This window comes from Pezoporus occidentalis, unplaced genomic scaffold (genome assembly GCF_034315485.1).
Source record: "Pezoporus occidentalis ecotype Australia unplaced genomic scaffold, CSIRO_AGI_Poc_V1 ctg157, whole genome shotgun sequence".
NCBI lineage: Eukaryota > Metazoa > Chordata > Aves > Psittaciformes > Psittacidae > Pezoporus > Pezoporus occidentalis.
Window position 1 is genome coordinate 1,212,349 of NW_026913393.1, and position 21,224 is coordinate 1,233,572.

Below are 21,224 nucleotides of genomic sequence, written 5' to 3' on the forward strand. Positions count from 1 at the left end.
TTCATTTGGATACTAGATTCCTTCTGTGATGTCAACTAGGATGTCTGGACCAGTACCGTCAAGTCTAAAGCACCAAATCTGACATGTCTCAGACACATCCCACTTGATTTCTCTGCCAGGTAATGTGTATGCTGCTCCAGTTCTTGAGAGTAACCGACTTCCTCTTTGCCTGCACCCTCTGCCAGGCCATCAGTAAAAGGTCCAGCCTTTGTATGCAGCCTTTGTGTTCGGAGATATAGACGAGCACTCCTGGCTTGACTCAGCACCAACAGCCTCATGTAAACATGACACAACTGGGTCTCATTTCTGTCAAGCAGATCAAAGACAAAACCATACCAAGCATAAAGCTGATCACTTCCAAACACCAGTCCAATGCCATTCAATAAACTGCAGCTTCTCCCTAAGGCAGTGTGTTAATGGCAGGTTCACTCAGTCATCCAGGCATGCTCTGCTAGCTTCATCAAGAGAAACATTTTCAACAACATGTTTGTGGTTACCACTGTTGTTCAAGTTATTTTTTGTGTTCACTGGGTTTTCTTCACATCTCTGTCTTAATTCTAAGGTCTTTGAATGTAATAGTAAAAGATCTCTTACATTATTTAATTGGTCAAATTCCTAAAAGGTTTCAAATTGCTTTAAGGAAGATGCTCTAAGGAAACCAACAACAGCATATTAAGATGATATTTTCAAAGGTTAATACTTAGTCGTATTCTATACACTGTGGTCCACAAAAATCCTTGAGTACCTTCACTGGAATACAAGCATGATCTTCTTCCAGATCTTTAAGGCAGATTTCTGGATGCAGAGCCCATTCTCCAGCAATGATGTGTTCACAAAACTCTTCAATATTGCACTAAAAGAAGAAATGGTAGGGAGTAAACCTTTTAAGAACTTATTAACAGAAACACAGACTAAATCAGAAAAATGTCAGATTGCAAAAGCGCTCAGCCGAAAGTATTCAAAATTTAACAGATTATCATCTCTACATGGTTTCCAGGAATGCTCCAGAAGGAATCTCCTCACCAACAAAACTGGGTACTCTCACACTAAACAGTTTCTACTGAAGTAGCATTAAAAAAAGCAGAAGAAAAAGTACTGCTCAAAAACCCAGTGCTGCTGCTGTGTTTTTCCTCAGGATCTTCCTATTCAAACATCAGAATGTTTCTAAAAAAAAACAGAGGATGAGCAACTGTTGTTGAATACTTGTTTTATCCCCAGTATTTCCAAAATGGTAAGCTTTTTCACACAAAGCAAAATTGCCTATTATTTGCCTATAATCCCTCTGGATTACTGATTTTATTAAACAGGAAGAGAAGACTTTTACAAAGAAACAGTATTTTCATTTCATTAAGATTCCAAAAACTAAATGCAAGTATTTGCTTTTGCATGTATTGCTCTTCAAAAGAAATACTCTATTTCTATCTACCTTTGAATGGATTTTAGGTAATGATCTTCTTTCTTGCCACGTGTGTAATCTGGTCCCATAATTTGACCTTTCTGTCGAGTAGAAGTGATACCAGAGAATACTCACCCAAAGGCACCCCTTGGCAGATGTGGGGATCATTTTGGAAATACATATCATCAGAGGGCCTCTGGCATCACAGTTTTTGAGACCTGCAATAAAATATATACTTGTATCAGACATATTTTCTGTGAGACATCAAAACTTAGAACTATATACAAATTATTCCAAAACTCAGTGAAACTTACTAACAGCTCCTCTCTAAGTCAGTAAAGGACAAATGTGTGTGGACAGATGTATTACAGCTATGGTAGTTATCAATGATTCATTGTGAATCATCACCACTGTTCTTTCTTTCAATACTGAGACCTTTGTTTTAGTACATATTCCCTGCTCCCCCATGCTCCTCTCTTCTGGTAGCATCCATGGTATCAGTACATCTCTCCTATATGAACTAGTACCAGGAGAAGTTTTGCACAGTGGGATTTAAAGATTCTCTGGAATCCATTAGAATCTAGAACACAAAATACAGCACTAGAAGTATTTTGTGTCCTCAGCGATCATATGGAAGACACGGTCAGAAGCAGGATCTCTAACCATAAATCCTGCTCTGGTTTTGCCGTAAAAAGGTATTAGTTTATTGGAGGACTAAACGCATGTGCCATCAGAGATCAGCTTCTCTTTTGACAATACTGGACTTGAAAATTACTTCAAATATGATTTATTTCAACATTTGTTGATTTCTGAGGGAAGTGACAAATCTACACAAATAAAAAGAGTAAATCCTCTTGAAAATACTCAAGTTGATGATTACAGATGATTAGAGTACAGATGAATTCTTCAAAACTTAACTCCTCCCTATCAATATCAGACTAACAGCCCTGTATCAGATTCAGCTACGTGCTCTTTATCTAGTTATGATCTCAGACACACCTACTGATTTTAAATTGACAGAGGGGAGACTGAGATGAGCTCTTAGGCAGAAGTGTTTTCTTGTGAAGGTGCTGAGGTGCTGGCACAGGGTGCCCAGAGAAGCTGTGGCTGCCGCATTCCTGACTGTTCAAGGCCAGGTTGGACACAGGGGCTTGGAGCAAGCTGCTCTAGTGGAAGGTGTCCCTGCCCGCGGCAGGGGATTTGAACTGGATGAGCTTTATGACCCCTTCCAACCGAAACCACTCTGGGATTCTGTAAGTCTATCATATTGACTGAAATGTTAAGAGAACATTCTCTGGAAATTAAAATCTAGTTGGCTTATTCCTGCCACACAGATAAATCTGCTCTGATTTAAGAATGGAATAGAAATGTAATACAATCGTAGCTGAGAGTCCTTTGTTTCAGTAACTAGATTTTCCTTGTCTCTAAATTGGAGAGACATCAATTTGACAGATGTAACACTCAGTGGATAAAGAACTGGCTGGATGGCTGCATGCAAGGAGTTGTGGTCAATGGCTCAATGTCCGGCTGGAGACCAGTAATGAGTGGTGTCCCTCAGGGATGGGGGTTGGGACCGGTCTTGTCCAACATCTTCGTCGCTGACATGGACAGTGGGATTGAGTGCACCCTCAGCAAGTTTGCCGATGACACCAAGCTGTGTGGTTCGGTTGATACCCTGGAGGGAAGGAATGCCATCCAGAGGGACCTTGACACGCTTGTGAGGTGGGCTGATGCCAACCTCATGAAGTTTAACCATGCCAAGTGCAAGGTCCTACACCCGGGTCAGAGCAATCCCAGGCACAGCTACAGGTTGGGCAGAGAAGAGATTCAGAGCAGCCCAAGGAGAAGGACTTGGGGGTGTTGGCTGATGAGAAAATGAACATGAGACGGCTTCAGTGTGGGCTCACAGCCCAGAAACCAACCGTATCCTGGGCTGCATCAAAAGCAGCGTGACCAGCAGGTCAAAGGTGATCCTGCCCCTCTACTCTGCTCATGTGAGACCTCACCTGGAGCATTGTGTGCAGTTCTGGTGTCCTCAACATAAAAAGGACATGGAACTGTTGGAACAAGTCCAGAGGAGGGCCACAAGGATGATCAGGGGGCTGGAGCACCTCCTGTATGAAGACAGGCTGAGAATGTTGGGGCTGTTCAGGCTGGAGAAGAGAAGGCTGCGTGGAGACCTCAGAGCAGCCTTGCAGTATCTGAAGGGGGTTTATAAGGATGATGATGAGGGACACTTCATTAAGGACTGTAGTGATAGGACAAGGGGCAACATGTTAAAACTTGAACAGGGGAAGTTTAGACTGGATATAAGGAAGAAGTTCTTTACTGTGAGGGTGGTGAGGCACTGGAATGGGTTGCCCAAGGAAGTTGTGAATGCTCCATCTATGGTGGTGTTCAAGGCCAGGTGGGACAGGGCCTTGGGTGACATGGTTTAGTGTGAGGTGTCCCTGCCCATGGCAGGGGGGTTGGAACTAGATGGTCTTAAGGTCCTTTCTAACCCTAACTGTTCTATGATTCAATGATTAAACTGCAGACAATTTTAGCCATAAAACAAGCTCGTGCAGGATGGTGATCTTTAAACAAAGGGTCTGAAAACTCTGATGAGAAATTTTATAACTATTTTGTGGAAAAATTAATATCTGAAGCTCCTTGATTCTGACAATTCCTTAGTCTAACAGCTGGACCACCAAAAGAAGACTTGCAGTTGACTTTAATTTACAATTCTCAGCTATGATACAGGAAATAGTATTTGTCTTTCTATTTTAAAACCATCCTTTCAGAGAGACCATAGAATCACAAAATAGTTTGGGTTGGAAAGGATCAAATCTTGGAAAGATTATCTGCTTCTACCCCCTTTATCATGTGCATATCCAGCACACTATGACATAATTAATGGTAGAGTAACAGAGACCTACATCTTTAGATCAGAAAAAGAGCAAATTAAATGTCTTACCAGTCAGGAATAGCAGAAAGGCCGTGCTTCTTGTCGTGTAAGTGACAGAAGCAGCAAACTCAGGCACAGAAAGATAATCTTACGGCTTTTAATCCTTTGCCTTGAACTTCAAATCATTCCTTCCCTTCAGCAGTTTGCCCCAGGCAAATGTCTGACATTTGATGTTTGAATGACACTGAGCAATAGCTTCAGGTTACATGTTTTGTTACTGAGAAAGTAACATTACTTTCAGGATGTTCTGCTTTATGAATTCTCTCTCCTAGTTGCTTTTGCTGCCCTATTCCTTGGTCTGAAATATGTTCCCAGAAGAAAAGGAATGAAACACTGGGGGTGAAAGGCGACTGAGGAACAGCTCCTTCGGGTTGGCTAGAGATCTGAACTGGCATAAATGTTCACACTTGTTTCATATCAAGACTGGTATTCTCCAAAATATGACTTCAACCACAGCAAAGTTTTAGTTTTCTTTACCATAATTTTACTCACTGGTCCAGTTTCACCCTCTCTGTAGGTGGAAATGATGACACTGACAATTTCCACAAGACACTGAAACGTCTTGCTAAATTTTCTCATTGCAGCTCCAGCAGCAATTCCAGCAAAGCACGATCCATTTTGTCCATCATCAGTATTGGTTTGATACATTCTGCAACAGTCTCTGCAGAACAGCCTCTGCCTGTACACAAACCCTTAAAAAAAATACGTAAGCACAATTAAAACATTAACTATATATATGGCCAAGATCTCACTGTACTTTGTATAGTGGTGACTGGGAAACTCAGACTGGGAATATGGTGGTTGTCTCAGTGCTCCCTGAAACGGTTGTTACACAGTTGTATCGCTCGATTTTCTAGCTGAAGGAGGGAAAGAATGACAGGCAGCTCCAGTACCTAAGATTTTACTGAAATGCAGTTACTCTGCATACAACCCACAAGCATGATAGGAAGTGAATATAATCCTCCAAGGTACAGGAAGGGCCATGGGCTAAGACTGCAAATCAGAATTCATACCATTAGAAGTTAAACTTTCAGAGAAAGAAGCTTCTTTCATCACTCATGATTCTTATTTTTTTTTAAGAGGAAGAAAATACACTGAGGCCTTTCTAATTAGAAGAGTATGCTTACCTGAAACACAGTCAGCCACATCAAGGACATCATTAATGGCATGGAAAGCTGCTGTAACTTCAGAGGAAAAACAAACATGTCCAGGGGAGCCAATTAAATTAATGAGATAACCTGAACCATCCTACACTGTTTGATGAAGGCCAAGTTGTTGTTTGAGAGTTCATAACACATAGAAATCGCCCTGTAAGAGAAGACAATTAATTTTAATAATTTAATAAGGTTTCATAATTTGCTGATTTTAAAATCTGCATTGGTCAGGCAAACAAACCTGCTCTGTTACAGTCCAAATATTTCTTGACATATTTAAAGGAATAACTACAGGACTCCAATATTTCCATTTCTAAAGATTTTAGGATCTAAAATTCTGCTTTGGGTTTAAGTAGGTTTTACTCTTACTCAAAATCAGCACCTCGAGATAGTACTCACAGAATAATACCACTTTCAGACACTTGTAAAGTCACGCTCTAAATCACTTCGCAACTTCTTAACTTTGCAGTTGCAGACTTCAGAGTCATAATAACAGAGCCCGCTGCAGTGGCTGGGGGGGGCAGGGTGCTGGCCTGTAAGCAAACCAATAAAACAAAGTAAAAATAAAAAAGGTTACTACTAAGAAACTTTCTGAAAGCACCCTTCTCCATAGTCAGAAGCAGGTAAGAAGGTTTGCTAGGTATCACTTAAAAGCTCTACTCCAACAGTGGACAGATTGCACTCCAAAGACTGTGAACTTCTGTAATGCACAGCTCGATTTACATGTCAACTGAAGAAAGACCTGATAAGATGTAATACTTTGAGCAAACTATTTTTTTGTCTTCTCATTAAAGTGAGTGAAACCCAGAGAAAGCAAGAGAAAGAGAGAAAGTGAGAGAGAAAGAGAAAGATAGAAGAAGAAAGCAAGCAAAAGGAAGAAAGTGAAAGAAAGAGAGAAAAGGGAAGGAGGGAGGAAGGACGGAAAGGAAGGAAGGAAGGGAGGAAGGAAGGGAAAGAAGGAAAGGAAGGGAGGAAGGGAAGGAAGGGAAGGAAGAGAAGGAAGAAAGGGAAGGAAGGGAGGAAGGGAAGGAAGGGAGGAAGGGAAGGAAGGGAGGAAGGGAAGGAAGGGAAGGGAGGGAAGGAAGGGAAGGGAGGGAAGGAGGAAGGAAGGAAGGAAGGAAGGGAAGGAAGGGAAGGGAGGGATTGAGAGAGGGAAAGGAAGAAAGGGAGAGAGAGAGGGAAAGGAAGAAAGGGAGAGAGAGAGGGAGGAAGGGGGGGGAAGAGATGGAGGAAGGGGGAAAGAGAAGGAGGAAGGGAGAGAGAGAGGGAGGGAAGGAGAGAGGGAGGAAGAGGAAGAAAGAAAATTCTTATGTAGACTTGATTGTGATCTTTCTTGCTCATTTTCCTGTGTGTCTGTGAACCATGTTTCTTTGGCTTTGTCTGATGCAATGGTGCCTGCTTTACACACCGAGGAGTCTGTCAAGGTTGATTTGCCATGATTAGCATGAGCAACCACCCATATATTCCTGATCTTGGCCTTATCCAGGATTGGTAGCATCTGGTCTATTGTGAAATTCACCTGGATGTGGGAGAAAAAAAACAACAACAAAATCAGCTACTGTTTCTTGTTAAAATCTATACACGTTTATGTGTAATTTTAAACTTTTACTATTTGTTATTAAATTCTAAATTCAAAGAAGAAATGAAGTTACTCATACTTTTAAGCTTACTATTATAAATAGCTGTTCACATTTTTGGCATGTTTTTGTAAGTATGAAGTGTGGAGGCATAACTTAAAACACAGCTCAGATTTTGTATCACAAAATGTCAACCACCACAAAACCGAAGAATCCACCTGCGAAGAGAGAACAGCTCATCCCTACCAAATGGTACACGCAGGTTAGCACACACAACTGCAAGCTGCAGCTCTCATCAGAAATCCTACACATCTGCCCTCCATCTCCCATGGTTTTCCAGGTGATCTACTCTTCCTGGTTTCGGGAAGAGGCTGGGTTTTCTCCTTCTGTAGCCAATATACTCTAGAAACTGAAGTAAAAAACCTTTAAGACTTCTATTATCCAAGTGCAAAATTTGTAGAGCTCCTCTCACAGATGATAACCCAGAAAGAACTTTTTCTTATTTCTGTAATTGTTCTATTGTTCTATCTCTGTACTAAGAACAATTCTCCTTCAATTTGCAGGAAAGAACATCTTGACCTTCAGAAGCATTGGTAATTATCTATTGAGCAGAATGACAACTTAGCAAAGTAAGATGAGATCGTACTAATCTCGGTCTGCCTCATTCTGTAATGAGTCACCTGTAGGTCACAGGAGTACAGTTAATGTGGTTATTCTTGCCAGTCCCTTTAATGTATGAAGTCCTTCACCAGAACATGGAAAAAGACAGAACTGGGAGGAGAAAATGAAGGGGAAAGTTAAATAAACAAAACCAGATGTCATTATGCCACCTCAGTCGTTTATACTAATTGCTCAAGTAAGAAATTTGTACTGTAAAAAAGACTTAAACAGGCTCCTCATCTGTGCTGGAGTTGCAAATGACAGAGAAATAACACGAACAAAGGTTTTCAACACAGTCTGGGTATTACTAAGTGCATCTGAACACAGAGAACTTGTCTTCCTGCAAGGATAAGAGGTTAATTAAAAAAAACCCCAAAAGTCCCAACAATTCATCCCTACTCAAAATATATGTAGGAGACAAAACAAGTTTGTTTTGTTTTTTTGCATGAACAGATGCAATTCTGATATATATTACTGCATAATCTCATACTAACTTTGGATCTTAGGTTCGATTTTTTCATTATATGTTTTCTCAAGAAAATTGTTCTTATTAAGAAAATGAATACTTCAATTAAAATTACATTAAGACAGCCAAGTTTCTTTTAGAGGTGAGAAATATCCAAAATAAGCAGCAGCCTGGCCTCTTCCCCCCAAAACATATTATTTCACTGCTCTTCCCTACATTTACAATTTCCTTCCTATCTCCAAGTCTGCAACGGAGAAAACAACCAACCCACCCCCCATCTTTTTTCTGCTAAAAAAAAATTTAGTACAAACATAATTTTTAAGAGTATGCTTATGGTTTTGTCAGTGATCTACCTCAAATGAAGGAAATTAATTTCTAGCTTTAATCTGCCACTGATATTTCTTTTTCTAGAATCTTCAGGTGTGTCCTGGCATCCAAAATCTCATTCCAAGCAAAATTTACATATTTTTTTCTAATACCTGGAAATACATCTTGCTTTTCCTTTCTTCTCTTTCTTTTCTATTTAAACAGCACCACTACTTAATTTTCTACTTTCATCACCTTTCCTGTTTTAAATTGTGCTGTGCTAAAATTACCCAGTATTTTTAGTGACAATTCAGTGCTAGAGAAGCACCATATACATTTAATTCATAATGTAAATAAACAATTCAGTATAAGAAGTATGCCTGTGTATACCTCCTCTTTGTATTTGCTAATTACATATTTAATGGATCAAGTGAAGTTTACTTTTGATAAATGCTTAACTAGCACAGATACCACATATTGAACTGAAACCTGTATTTTTTTCATTGTCTCCCAGCACATTTATATACACAGGCTACACTGCAGTTTTCTTTTGGGGTATGGAGCAGAGATGACCAAAATGGTTCATTTCTTCCTCACAGTTTAAGCACAGAGGCCTCCTACGCGTGACCATGTATTTTAATTCTAGATGTAAACATCACACACATGTTCCTTCAACAGAACTGGATGTTCTCCTACAGACTATTTATGCAATTAATATAATCTGAGAAAGGAGGGTATCAGGTTTGTAAAACCTTGAATTGTGTCTAAAAATGATGGAGCTCTCCATCTGGATTAATTCTCTCTCAATGTTACAAAAGTAGAATGAAAAGACATACACAGAGGTTCTGTAATACAAGACATGGATGGAAAATGTTAGTTTTGCACTTTAGTTGCTCGGTGTTTCAAGAAGTCATTAAAATATTACATTGTGATGGGACTGGAGTAACATGGGTTTTAGATGGAAAAGAATCGCTATGTCATGGTGATGGGAAAGAGAGATTAAAAGCTCTAGAGCAGGGTAAGGCAGTGCTGGGTGGGAAGAGAAAGACAAGGGGAATCTACAACCAAGTTTAAGGGGTTAGATGGACTGTGGGACCTAAAGCTCCACAGTATTACAACTAAGCAGAAATCACCACAGTCAAGGAAGTAAAGAGGCAGGCCTCCATAAGTGACCTCAAAGCTTCTTCTGGTAAGTCTCATGGCAGGTCAATGCCAACAACATGAACTTATTTTCATTTCCAACTTTCCACCTCAATCACAAGACTGCATCTCTTCCCAGAAACTGAAGGTCTAGTGTCTTAGATACTACTGCATTAGTACTTTTTGCCAGGTCTATGACAATATATCATACATGGGCATTACACTTTCAGCCTGTAAGAAGTTAATACTGAGAACCACACTTAGCTAAGTCTCACTCCTTTATTATTTCTTGGTTCATCCCTTGGCCTAAATGAGTATTTTTAAGAGCTAGCGCGCTTTTAATTCACTTTGTTATATCACAGTAGCTGTTCTTGTTAATATAACTGGGTGAACCCTCTTTAAGTTTCTGCTAATTAGCTTGTTAATAAAATATACTATATTAGAAAAGATAAAGAGTTCAATCAAGCATTAATATTAATGTCTTACCAGACCTTCTTGCAGGAACTTTGGGATTATGTATTAATAAATGCTATCCACTTCCAAACATTTTACTTACCACTTCATTTACATAAATGCCAAACTAGAGTTTACCATATGTGCTGTTCTTTAAGAGAGAGGCACTGGCATCACATTTTTTGGGGTCATAAATGGAACTGAAAACACAAAGGCCCATTAAAAATTAATAGCTATTTTAATCTTAAATGTTTTTCAGTAAAGAGCTGTTACAGAGTTTCTGCCCCGCTGTGACAGTCAGCAACCAGATCAAAGTTACCTTGCTGTGAAATTCTTGCTACCAGGCTAAGCTCTTCTGTGTGCAATAGCCAGGGACAAAAACATGAAGGAGATGAAAGCAACGTTTTTAGAAGGCAGAAACTTCACTGCTTCATTATAAACAGAACATCACTTTTGCCTAAACCCTCAAGTCTCATGGCCACTACAACCTGAAAATGACTTTGCTCTTTTTAATTACTGCATTACATCATTTAGGTAGCCTAAACTGTGCTGCTTATCCCTCGCTATCAGTAACAACTCCAGAGTAATTGCCTTTCTCTCCTCCAAGGCATCTCTTGCTCTTAAAGATGTTCAAATTCGTACTGTAACAAACCATTACATGGCTTCAATTCATAGACACATATTCTAAAACCAAAGAAAAACGAAACAGTAATACATATACAGTGAAAAATTACAAGAACTTAAAAAAAAGGAGGAAGGAGTTCCAATGGCGTTATCAAGAAACGCAAAAATGTACGCGCATCTGTTTATCACAGAAACAGGGTGGTAAATCCTGATTCAGCAGAAAAAAAAAAAAAGGCTCAAACCAGTTGAAACGTGTGAAACGCACTATCAGAGCCGTGGTGATTTAAAATAACGGGGCAGGCTTGATAAGGGGGAAAATACATTTAAAAAATAGAACAACTCACCCTGCAGTCTTTCTAAAAGTGACTGATTTCTCTGAGAAACTGCTAATCTGATTCAGGTCAGACCATTCTACCTAGAGATAAATGCAGTGTAATACATGTATTCACACATACTTGAGCAACCAGCCCCAGCGGAAGGTGTCCCTGCCTGTGGTAGGGGGTGGAACTCGTAAGGTCCCTTTCAACCCACTCTGTAATTCTATGGTATGCATGGCCTTTTCCCAGTCCTCCTACCGTTGTAAACGTTACAAAGCTGTACGCCCTAACAAAAGAACACGAGTAGGACAAGAACGAATAAATAATCTCAGCGGTCCCACAGCACGGTCAGGGCCACCTCAGCGCTACCGCCCGCACTCCCGTCAATACCGGCAGAGGGCGGGAGCCGCCTTCCCCGCTCCTAAGCCGGAGCCCGGCACTGAGCCGGAAGGAGGGAGAGCTCTTGACAAGTACCGTGCCCCTGCGAGGGTCAAGCGGGGGTGCTCTGCCCGGCTGCCCTTCACCAGCCCGCCGTGCCTGACTGGCTGCACTGGACTGGCGCGGTGGGAAACATGGCGGCCGTGGCCCCGTCGGGCAGCCTCGGAGCACCTCCGTGAGCAGTGTCTTGGCCTCTTCCCCCCCCCCCACCCCGGAGCTCTCACTCACCGTCGCAGCGGATGGCTCCGGATGCCACCGGCCGCCGCCGCCTCAGCCGGGAGGAGGGAACGAGCCCGAGGATCCCGCTCCCCCCCGCCGAGCGCTCGGGGTGTGCCGAAGGGCGGGCTCTCTCCCCTCACGGGCGCCTGTCCCGCTCGGCCGCCGCCTGCTCCCGCTGTGATCTTCCCCGGAGGTGAGCTGCCCGCTCCCGCTGCGAGCCTCCCGGCCGCTTTTCCTCGGAGCTCCCTTCCAGCGGTGTCCCTTTGACTCTAACGCCGCCATGACCCTCGAGGGTCTCTCGCTCCCTCACACGGGGGCCGGCTCCCGGGGTACCGTGAAGGGGCGGCGCGGCGTACCAGGCAGAGCTGCCACACAGCGGGTTATGGCTGCCCGGGGCTCGCTGGTAGCCCGGTGGCTGCGGGGAGGTGGAGGAAAGCCCCGATTGCCACCATCGCGCTAGTGCGTGCGGGCTCTTGTCAGCTCTCGGGTAAACGCTAGGTGGAGCCCCTTCCCTTTCGTTCCTTTCCTTCAGCCGAGGCGGCTATGGTGGTTCTCCGCTCGGCCGCTGCGGTGGGTTTTTGCTCTCCGGATGTTTATAGTGTCGGAACGGCAGGTTTGATTGTCTTGCTTTGAGCAGGCTTCGGTGCCGTAACCCCTTATTAGTCTCTTTTAAAAATAGGTTAAATGACTGATGGGTTCGCTGCTGAAACGTGAAGGTGACATCGCGTGCCGTTAAAAATAACTTCCTGTCATGGAAGACGCTGAGGTAATAACAGCACTTCACGTTTTTAACACAGACGTTTAGTCGCAAATGTCTCTTGGAAGTGTTGGATAATTAAACTGTCAAGCACAGGGGAGCACAAGAATACCTTCACTGAAAGCACCAACTTCTGGGATCAAACTAAGGGAAAATCTATAAAATAATACTTCCTAAGTGAAGATAAGGCTGTAGAACCAAACTGTTATGTAAGCATATTACCATATTCATCAAATTAATAATGATGATTACCAAATTCATCAAATGAATAATTCATCAGGACCTGTAGGGCCAGGCCAAGGGGAATGGCTTTAACCTGCCCGAGGGGAGACTGAGATGAGCTCTTAGGCAGAAGCTCTTCCCTGTGAGGGTGCTGAGGCGCTGGCACAGGGTGCCCAGAGAAGCTGTGGCTGCCCCATCCCTGGCAGTGTTCAAGGCCAGGTTGGACACAGGGGCTTGGAGCAAGCTGCTCTAGTGGGAGGTGTCCCTGCCTGTGGCAGGGGGTTGGAAATGGATGAGCCTTAAGATCCCTTCCCACAAACCAGTCTGTGATTATATGATTCTTCCCATTCATTCCCTGTGACTTTACACTGCTGTTCTACTCATCTCTTTCTCTTGAACAAGAAGAAATATTTACCAGATACTTTGCTGGTAAGCTTTTCCTACCCAAAGGTTCATTTTTCTTTTAGCATATCTTCCAGGGTCTGTGAAGCAGATGTCAGAGGTCCTCCTGTAATGAATCAGGTTGTGTCACAGCAGAGGAAAAGCACTGTTGTTTTGTTCTGAAGATCTGGGCAGCACTTACATGGGCTTCCTTATGCAGACTGAGCTCTGTGGACAGTTCTCTGTCAACATGTACAGTTCTTTCTGAAGACTTGAGGGCTCATCACAGAACCACATTTTCCTTGTGCCTGTGTGCATGCATACACGCTATTTTAGGGCCATTTTCACAGCTGGTGTTCAACCGTGACCCTATAAATATGATTGAAATTAGCTTCATTTTCCTTTATCTTTTACTGCATTCCAATTTATGCCAAATTCTGCAAGAAAACAAAGCTTTCAGAGCAGTTGAAAAGTTTCCAATTCAAGAGTCTCCCTGAAAAAATTAAAAACTCAGGCCCTCAGTGTTTACTGGCTTGGCATCTTCATGGGTATTTTATTCTTTATATGACCTCCTTTCCATTTAAAAATGAGAACTCGTACACAAAGTACTTTTCAGCCTGTACACTACCCAAAGAATCTTCTTATAGGTGCCAGCCCTTCCTTTTCCCACATTTGTTTTTCCCAAGAACACAGCCTCCTTTTTTTATTTCTGGCGCAATTACTTATTTTCACCTTCACAGCATCACCTTCAGCCATGGATATAGAGTGCTGTACTAGACCTCGTCTGATTGTATCTGCAGTAAAACCAGAGTCCGCTAAATAGTGCCTGAAGAATTAAAGTTGTGCCTATAGAGATAGCTGGCTGCTTGCTATTCAGTGCAAATTTTAAGGGCATAAGTAGAATTGAAGCAATACATTATTGTTCTGCCTGGCTTCTGCATTCCGACTTGATTTTTTTTTAGTATGTTGTGATGTGCCTTAGAGAATCTAAAATCATTTCCTTAATAATAATTGCTCTGTATTTAGAGAGGTGTAAATAACAGTAGACTGTAGAAAATTGTGGAGGTTTGGAAAACTCTGAAAAGAGAGGTTTGTAAAAGCTGTAGCTTCATGAAAAGAAGTTGCTCCAGATGCACTCATTATTGCTTCACCATTGTATTAATGGTACAAAGAGGCAGCGTCTTTATTCAGTATAGTAGGAAAAAGATGCTTTGTGGGTTTATACCTTTATATCTGTGCAGCAGGAGCAGTCATGGTGGAACAGGAGGAGCCGTTTTCTACTTCCAGTGTTTCTTTAGAGTTTTTAGTCCATTTTTGCTTACCTGTTTTGCTGTGGGTCCTCTCTTTTTCATACGTGTTGCATAAGTTCTTCGTATGTAGTGCCTGATGCACTTTGGTCTAGATTCTGCTTTCTGTTCAGTTGGTTTTCTTTGTAGTGCGTGGAGTACTTGGTTTTCCATGGCTGTAACTGAGAATGTCTATACAAATGAATTTTGGTAACTTTCAGTAGTTTAGAAGATGGATGTTACCAAAGGTTACTTGTGCATAGACTTGTGTGGGCAGGCAGGACCTACTCTTGCATCCAGGTTAGCCAAGCAGAAGGCAGCTCTGACGTAAAGGCGCACGGCCTATCTGCTCTGGTTTTGAGCCAGTAATGTCCCTCTTTTCTCAGGGTGGCACTCTATTATCATTACTGTATAGCTTTCACACTGGTATTGCCTCAGATCTTGGGAGTTTTGAGTGCATCTGAAGAGCTCAAGTCTGCCTTTGCCTGCTTGTATATAGGATTTTCTTCCAGAACAGTTCAAATTTGAACCTTTTTTGGATAAGAATCTTACCTTATCCACCTTAGCCAACAACTTAGCTTGTTGAGTAAATCCAGGGTCTTATTTGTGTGTTATTCAAATGTGTTGACTGAAATATTTTTTCATTCACAGTATTAGTACACTTAAGAAACTGCAGTTAATTCAGATCGAGTGGTAGCCCATTTTATTTAAAATCGCACTTCTCTAAACCAAACCATCAATACCTCTGAGGAGATCCTCTGAAGGCAGCAGGTTTATCCATGTTTCAGTATATTACCTATTTGGATCCAATTTCTAGTAATGATGCATAAGAAAAACAAAAATGCAACTTTATTATTAAGCCAATCTAAAAGGAATGCTTTCACTGTTGTAAGGTGCCTGATGAGGTTTACAGCTCGCTCTTTACAGCTGATGATTCACAGCATTTTTGGACCACTAACAGGGACCAGTCCTGCAGATTTTTCATCAAGGAAGCAGCTGACCATTTCCTCAAAATACTACTGTGAATATTCTGCTTTGCAATATTTCTGTATGGCTAAAAGCCTCTGATGGATGTGCTTGTGACAGCAAAAAGGTACCTGGCCAATAGAGTGTTAGAACTTATGTGAAACTGATGCCCAGTAAACCTTGTAAAGAGCATAAAAAGTCTAAAATATTTGATTTTTAGGACTGTGAAAAGAAAATCCTATTAGTTGCAAGTTGAAGTTGAATGGTATATAATAATCTTGAAAGGCAGAGAATAATTTCACCACAAGTTTTGGGGATTTTCCAGGGTAGCTCTGCTTTTAAAGCAGAAAGTTTTCTTAATCTGTTGCCGTAGGTTTTTTTGACTTATTAACCTTTCATGTCAAGCAGCCTGTGGGTTTGAACTTTTGACTATCCCACTAAACTGAATTTCATCCTGAAACTTAGGTAACCAAGGGTACATGGTTATATATTATATATTAAGTATTACTTTAACTTATTTTCCTTATAGGGTTTTTCCTAACAGCATGCAACTTATTTAAAAATATCAATCAGCAAGCTGATGTGTTCTTTTGCTACTTTTTTCCTTTGATTATGCATTGTCTATAGTCAAGCAGTCTCTTCAGATTTTGTCTGCACCCCAGAAATGCCTGGTTCAGTCTCACAAAATATTAGACTTTTAACAGAGTTGCAGGGCCTGCCTAGTGATGGAAAGAGACAGGCACTTCAGGAAGGCATTTCAGCTTTTTGTTTGCCTATGATTTGTTGTGGCTGAATGACTAGTAGAATATGCCACATGGTATTACTTCTGCTCCTTCAGTGAATAGTTTGCAAGGATATACAATATTGATGCTAACACATAAAAGCAGCACGTGATTTTCAAAAGCACTGTCTTTGTGTTGCATTTATTCTGTTCTCCTTAGATCAGTGAGACTGAGGTTATCATTGGTTTGAAATAGTTTGTGCCCAAATGACTGTTCTTGAAAACCCAAGTTGTAAAAATGATTTTTCTGCAAAGATCACTGTGTGTAAATTTGGAATGGATCATGCGATAATTTGTGCTAGTGAAACACACTTGCCTGTGTACTTGCACCAAATGAGCAAGAACATGACTGAACCAAGTTAATTTGAGTTGAAAGTTGGTCTCCTAAATAGAGCACCTATTGCTATTGGTTTGGGAAGTGAATGATACTGCTTACCTACCTTATCATAATTCATTATTATGATGCATCTTACAATTAAGTACAGCTATTCTAAATAATAATATTGAATACAGTGATATGGGTGTAGAAGCAGTGATGTTTTATCAGAGACTCTGTAGTGTTCATTCAGTTCTCGTTATAAAATAGCATGAAAGGAAGGAAGTGTTTCTGTGCTTCAGGAAGAATACAGGCAGGCTTTATACAGTGAATTAAATAAGGGATACCACTCAGCTTTCTGATAATTTTGCTACATTCAGAACATCTGCCAAATTGCACTGAAAAGGTCACATCTGTTTATCTGGAGCAAGGTATGTTCCGTAATTGATTGAAAAGAAAGGTATAAGCCAAGTGGCAATGCAATAGCAGTGCCCTGAGCAAACCCAGTGCAGAAGTAAACACAATTTCAAGAAGCTCTGTCAGGAACGAGCAGTCTCAGTGAACCCACGTGTACATGGTTTGAAGTCTCTAAGGAATTTCTAGATCTTTATTACGCAGATATAATATATATTACTCAGCAAACAGATTAAGACTGAAAGCTCCCAGCTTGAGCCAAACTCAGCATCCATGTGCCTTGATAAAGCCACTGTGAGCACTTTCAGTACTGGAATGGGGAAGTTGTCATTTCAAAGCCCAGTTGTATCAGCCCCTTGGGGCATTCAGACTACATCTCTGGTTACAGCCTGCCAAGGCAGATGTGCCTCTTTCAGACAATGGCTATCACTGGTCTAAGGCGCAGTGTGATGGCTGGAGGAAGGGCAGTCTCACTAAAGGGGGTGGAACAATGACCACAATGACTTGGTTGGATGGGACTTGGAGCAACCTCCTGTAGTGGAATGGCTCCCTGCCCGTGGCAGGGGTTTGGAACTGGATGGGTGTTGAGGTCCCTTCCAACACAAACCATGCTATGAAACCATTATTAATCCAGGCTGGTGAAGCAAATTGAGAGTTTCACCATCTTCCTCTCATAGCATAACTGCAGTGAGTCTTGTAATAATCAGCTTTATTCACTTTTTTTTGGGAAAAACTGACTAGAGCAGAATAGAGCCAAGATAACTCTCACAGACCTACTGTCGGGAAGTGAAAAGCATTACTGCTACAATAACATCACTGTTAAATATTTCTGCTTATCTGATAGGATAGTTAAAGAGCTTTTTGTGTAATCTTTGATTCTTCCAGGGACTCCCATCTTATAACTACTTCTTCCCTCATGCAGCAGCAGACATGAGCAGATACTGTAATGCTAAATGTGTTCACAGTAATAAATGGCATTATAAAAACTGACTGTAATCAGGGGTAAAAGCGTCTGTTGTGGTCCTGAACATTTTTTCATGGTCAGTTCTTTACAAAACAGTATTTTTCATTTTACAAGCAGAAGGGGGGGTTTTATAATGTCTCTCTCTCCCCCCCCCCCCCCGTGCTCCCTTGAAAGCTGAAAAATAAACTCTTCAGTGTCTTTGATGTAGCTGTGATGCATCATGTCTCTGCAGAGCAGTTCTGTCAGTGATGCATGAGACAAAGTAGCATCCAAGCCATTCTTTCAAGTTTCCATTTGGTCAGAATGCCAGCAGTTCATGTACCTGTTTTTGTCATTAGGTGGAACAGACAGGAACTGTTTTTTTATCCTTGGCCTGACTGTGTTTCATAATCAAATGTTCCTTTAAAGCTGGGAAATTACATTAACATCAGAGAAAAAAAAAGAAAAAGGCAGAATTTCTCTTTTAGGCACTGCCATATGTCTTTCCAGGTGGAAATACAACAGGGTGCATTAAGGCAAGGATTTTGGAGAGGCCCTGTTGTGCTTGGCTTTTGGAAAGCGTATGGTGCAATAATATTGCACCTCTGAAGGTAAATTTTCCTTCTTTTGTCTTCTCTGGGAAGTCATTCTAATGTATATTCAACTATTCTGCTTGTGCTAGGAATAGAGTGCTCCTCCATCTTCAAAACTATGTGTTAGATCAGGTCCCACTTCAGAGAGAACTCTGGAAGAAACACAGAAAAGGTATGAAAAATTTCCTCACTAATTGTCTGAACCGCCATTGCAATGTAGAAGAGGTTACGGAAGCTTGGATTTCAGTTGCCTGAATGGAGATGTTAGGATGCTGAAATTCCAGGAGAAGGAATCTCTCCCCATCTTAAAGCAGTAGCTGCTCCAAAGGAAAATAGTGCTGGTCTTCAGCCAATTTTTTCTCCCCCTGCAGTAATGCTGAGCTCAGCTGGTTTGGTCTCAGGGCTTCTTTCGTAGTCTTGTAGGTGACTGTGTGGAAAGTGTTGAATGTCAGAATTTATTATTTATTGTTTTAAGCTTTTCAGTGCACTTTTCAGGGCATGATGCTGCAGAAGTGTTAGCAAAACCTGAGTTCCTATCATCCTGCTCTTTCTTCCATGCTTGGCCAGCCATGTCTAGGAATACACAGCAAGCTTCGCATACCCAGGGTCTTCATTTTTGTGGAATCCAGTGAAAAGCTTCAGACACATAGAATCACAGACTGGTTTGTGTTGGAAGGGACTTTAAAACTCATCCATTTACAATCCCCAGCCACAGGCAGGGACACCTTCCATGAGAGCAGGTTGCTTCAAGCCCCATCCAGCTTGGCCTTGAACACTGCCAGGGATGGGGCAGCCACAGCTTCTCTGGGAACCCTGTGCCAGCGCCTCAGCACCCTCACAGGGAAGAACTTCTGCCTAAGAGCTCATCTCTTTCTCCCCTCTGGCAGATTAAAGCCATTCCCTCTTGTCCTGTCCCTAGAGGCCCTTGTCCAAAGCCCCTCTCCAGGTTTGTGTAGCCCCTTTAGGCACTGGAAGCTGCTCTAAGGTCATCCTGGAGCTGTATGTTTTTGTAAGTATAAACACATTAAGGAGTAGAAGCACAGGGAGAAACATACATAGCAAACCTTCACAATTCTGATAAGCCCCAACTTTTTAATGAGAAATGTTGAGAAACGTTCCCATAAACTGTGGAGTTCTGAGGTTGCCTTTATTCTAAGGTAAACTTATTATGGGGCCAAAGGGAGCTCCTTATGGACACCAGCTCTTCTCCATCAAGTACATACATGGGTGGCAGAGAAACATTTTATCCCTCCTATTCCCTCTTCTCCCAGGCAATCCTGCAAATTTGCCTGATTTGGAAGTTTTAATCTACCAGTAGGAAAGTTGCTGTAGGGAATGGTCATTAATTTCACTGTATTAAGAGTCCAGATTTAGTGGGGATGTGTTTTAAACAGAATGAGTTTCCCAGAGCTTGGGGAGAGCACTTTCTAAGTGACAGTGTCAAGTAAACATGCAGCTATAGAATACAGAGATTGCAAATTGTACCAGAAATGGAGAAGTCCTGCGGTGTAACTTCTTGCGTGTTAGCATATTTATGTGAGTGATCTAACAAAGCTCATACATTCATCCAGCTTTAAAACTTCAAAACTGATTTGAGGTGTAAAATGTGATGGAGAGTTGATAAGGCAGGGCCATTGCTCCAGATGTCATTTGCAGTCTGCTGTTACAGTTCAGTCTTACTGGAGATCTACCTGGAGGCATTTAGCAGGGGCAGAGCTGCTTTGTGCTATGTGTTAAACACTAGTAGGCAGTGCTGGCCTCAATCAGCTATTAATCTAATAGCCCAGATTCTGCAAATTTCAACCTATTTCATGTTACCACTATACTCATGTGAGTGGCCCCAAACAGGCCAGTGTTTGAGTCAAGTTACTTGTAAGAGTGTTTGCAGAATTAACCTGTAGATTCAGCATTTAACTCAAAATTATGCAGGAAATAAATTTTCTGCCCTTTTTAGCAGTCATAGCTGTAAAAAGTTGCACTGATTTACTCTTTTAGATTTAGAACCTTGTTCACATTTTAAGAGATTTACCTCTTCAAAGACAGCTTGATAGCAGAAATGCTTCTTAGAGAATTTTTATTGGCTGCAGGGGATTTCAGTGCCACTGGCACATCTGGAAGAGCTTTTTAAAATCAGGCATCTAGCTCAAGAGTGAGGCTTCCCCCAACACAAACAGCTGTTTCTTGTCACGTAAGAGAGAAAAGCTTCAACAGGAAATAAAGTACAGAGTGAATAAAAATGCTGCTTCCTGCAAACACCCCTCACGAAGTCTTGATCGCAGGAGGGCTTTCCAGCTAGAGATGCTGGAGCCGAGGCAGGGGGTGGGTTTTGTAGGCTGGGCTGAAATTTGACATCAGGAGGGAGCTGAAACCCATCATTGGTGGAAGCCCGCTGTGATGCAGAGGTGAAGGCTGGATCAAGCTAGACGCTTGGGGAATGTGAAGGAGGGAGTGATTGAAAGAGCAAAAGAAGGAGTTCATGTGTGGCAGTGGAGGGCAAACTGAGAGAAAGGGGTAGTCTGGCATAATAAGAGGGCAGCCACAGCACGTAGAGAAGGCAGATAAGTAATCACAGTAAAATAAGAAGCGATTTGTTTGAAAAATGCCTGGTTGCTGCTGCTCTCCTGGCCTGGCTGTACTTCTTAGAGATGGTATGTGCTGTTCTCACTACAGCACATTTCTGATGCATTTATGCATACCTTTATAGGAAATCTAGCTCCATAGTGGTAAGCTTTGCTAAAGGTAGTGCATCACCTCCAAACAGAAAATATTTTTTGTTTTTCAAGCATTTATTTTGTTTTTCTTTTCTTTTTAAGTAAGATACATTTGTATGGAAGTAAATAAGAGTTCAGAGGCAGGTACTGGCACATC

General features: G+C 41.7%; 1 protein-coding gene and 2 long non-coding RNA genes across 9 annotated transcripts in view; 1 reads left to right on the forward strand and 2 right to left on the reverse strand.

Moving 5' to 3' along the window:
- Nucleotides 1-541: 541 nt before the first annotated feature.
- LOC134160109 (uncharacterized) lies at nucleotides 542-5,975 on the reverse strand. Of its 4 annotated transcripts, none has more exons than XR_009963443.1 (5): nucleotides 5,897-5,975; nucleotides 5,471-5,651; nucleotides 4,821-5,035; nucleotides 1,427-1,614; nucleotides 542-853 (listed from the first exon to the last, which is right to left on the reverse strand). It is a non-coding gene; the product is annotated as an uncharacterized LOC134160109 (long non-coding RNA). The 4 variants fall into 4 exon arrangements; XR_009963441.1 differs by having other exon boundaries at nucleotides 4,836-5,035; nucleotides 5,897-5,974; XR_009963442.1 differs by lacking the exons at nucleotides 4,821-5,035; nucleotides 5,897-5,975 and having other exon boundaries at nucleotides 5,471-5,653.
- An 839-nt stretch (nucleotides 5,976-6,814) lies between these two features.
- Nucleotides 6,815-11,791, reverse strand: LOC134160111 (uncharacterized). The gene is made up of 3 exons (XR_009963447.1): nucleotides 11,707-11,791; nucleotides 7,755-7,845; nucleotides 6,815-7,016 (listed from the first exon to the last, which is right to left on the reverse strand). It is a non-coding gene; the product is annotated as an uncharacterized LOC134160111 (long non-coding RNA).
- ST8SIA5 (ST8 alpha-N-acetyl-neuraminide alpha-2,8-sialyltransferase 5) overlaps nucleotides 11,751-21,224 on the forward strand; it is an 80,277-nt gene continuing 70,803 nt past the window's right edge. Inside the window, exons 1-4 of one of the 4 annotated variants that reach the window (XM_062611788.1) lie at nucleotides 12,120-12,267; nucleotides 12,377-12,463; nucleotides 15,271-15,436; nucleotides 18,446-18,528. The gene's annotated coding sequence lies outside the window, so the exon portion shown is untranslated. Of the gene's footprint in view, nucleotides 11,891-12,119; nucleotides 12,268-12,376; nucleotides 12,464-15,270; nucleotides 15,437-18,445; nucleotides 18,529-21,224 lie in introns of those variants that run through there. The other 3 variants (XM_062611785.1, XM_062611786.1, XM_062611789.1) reach the window with 3 other exon arrangements.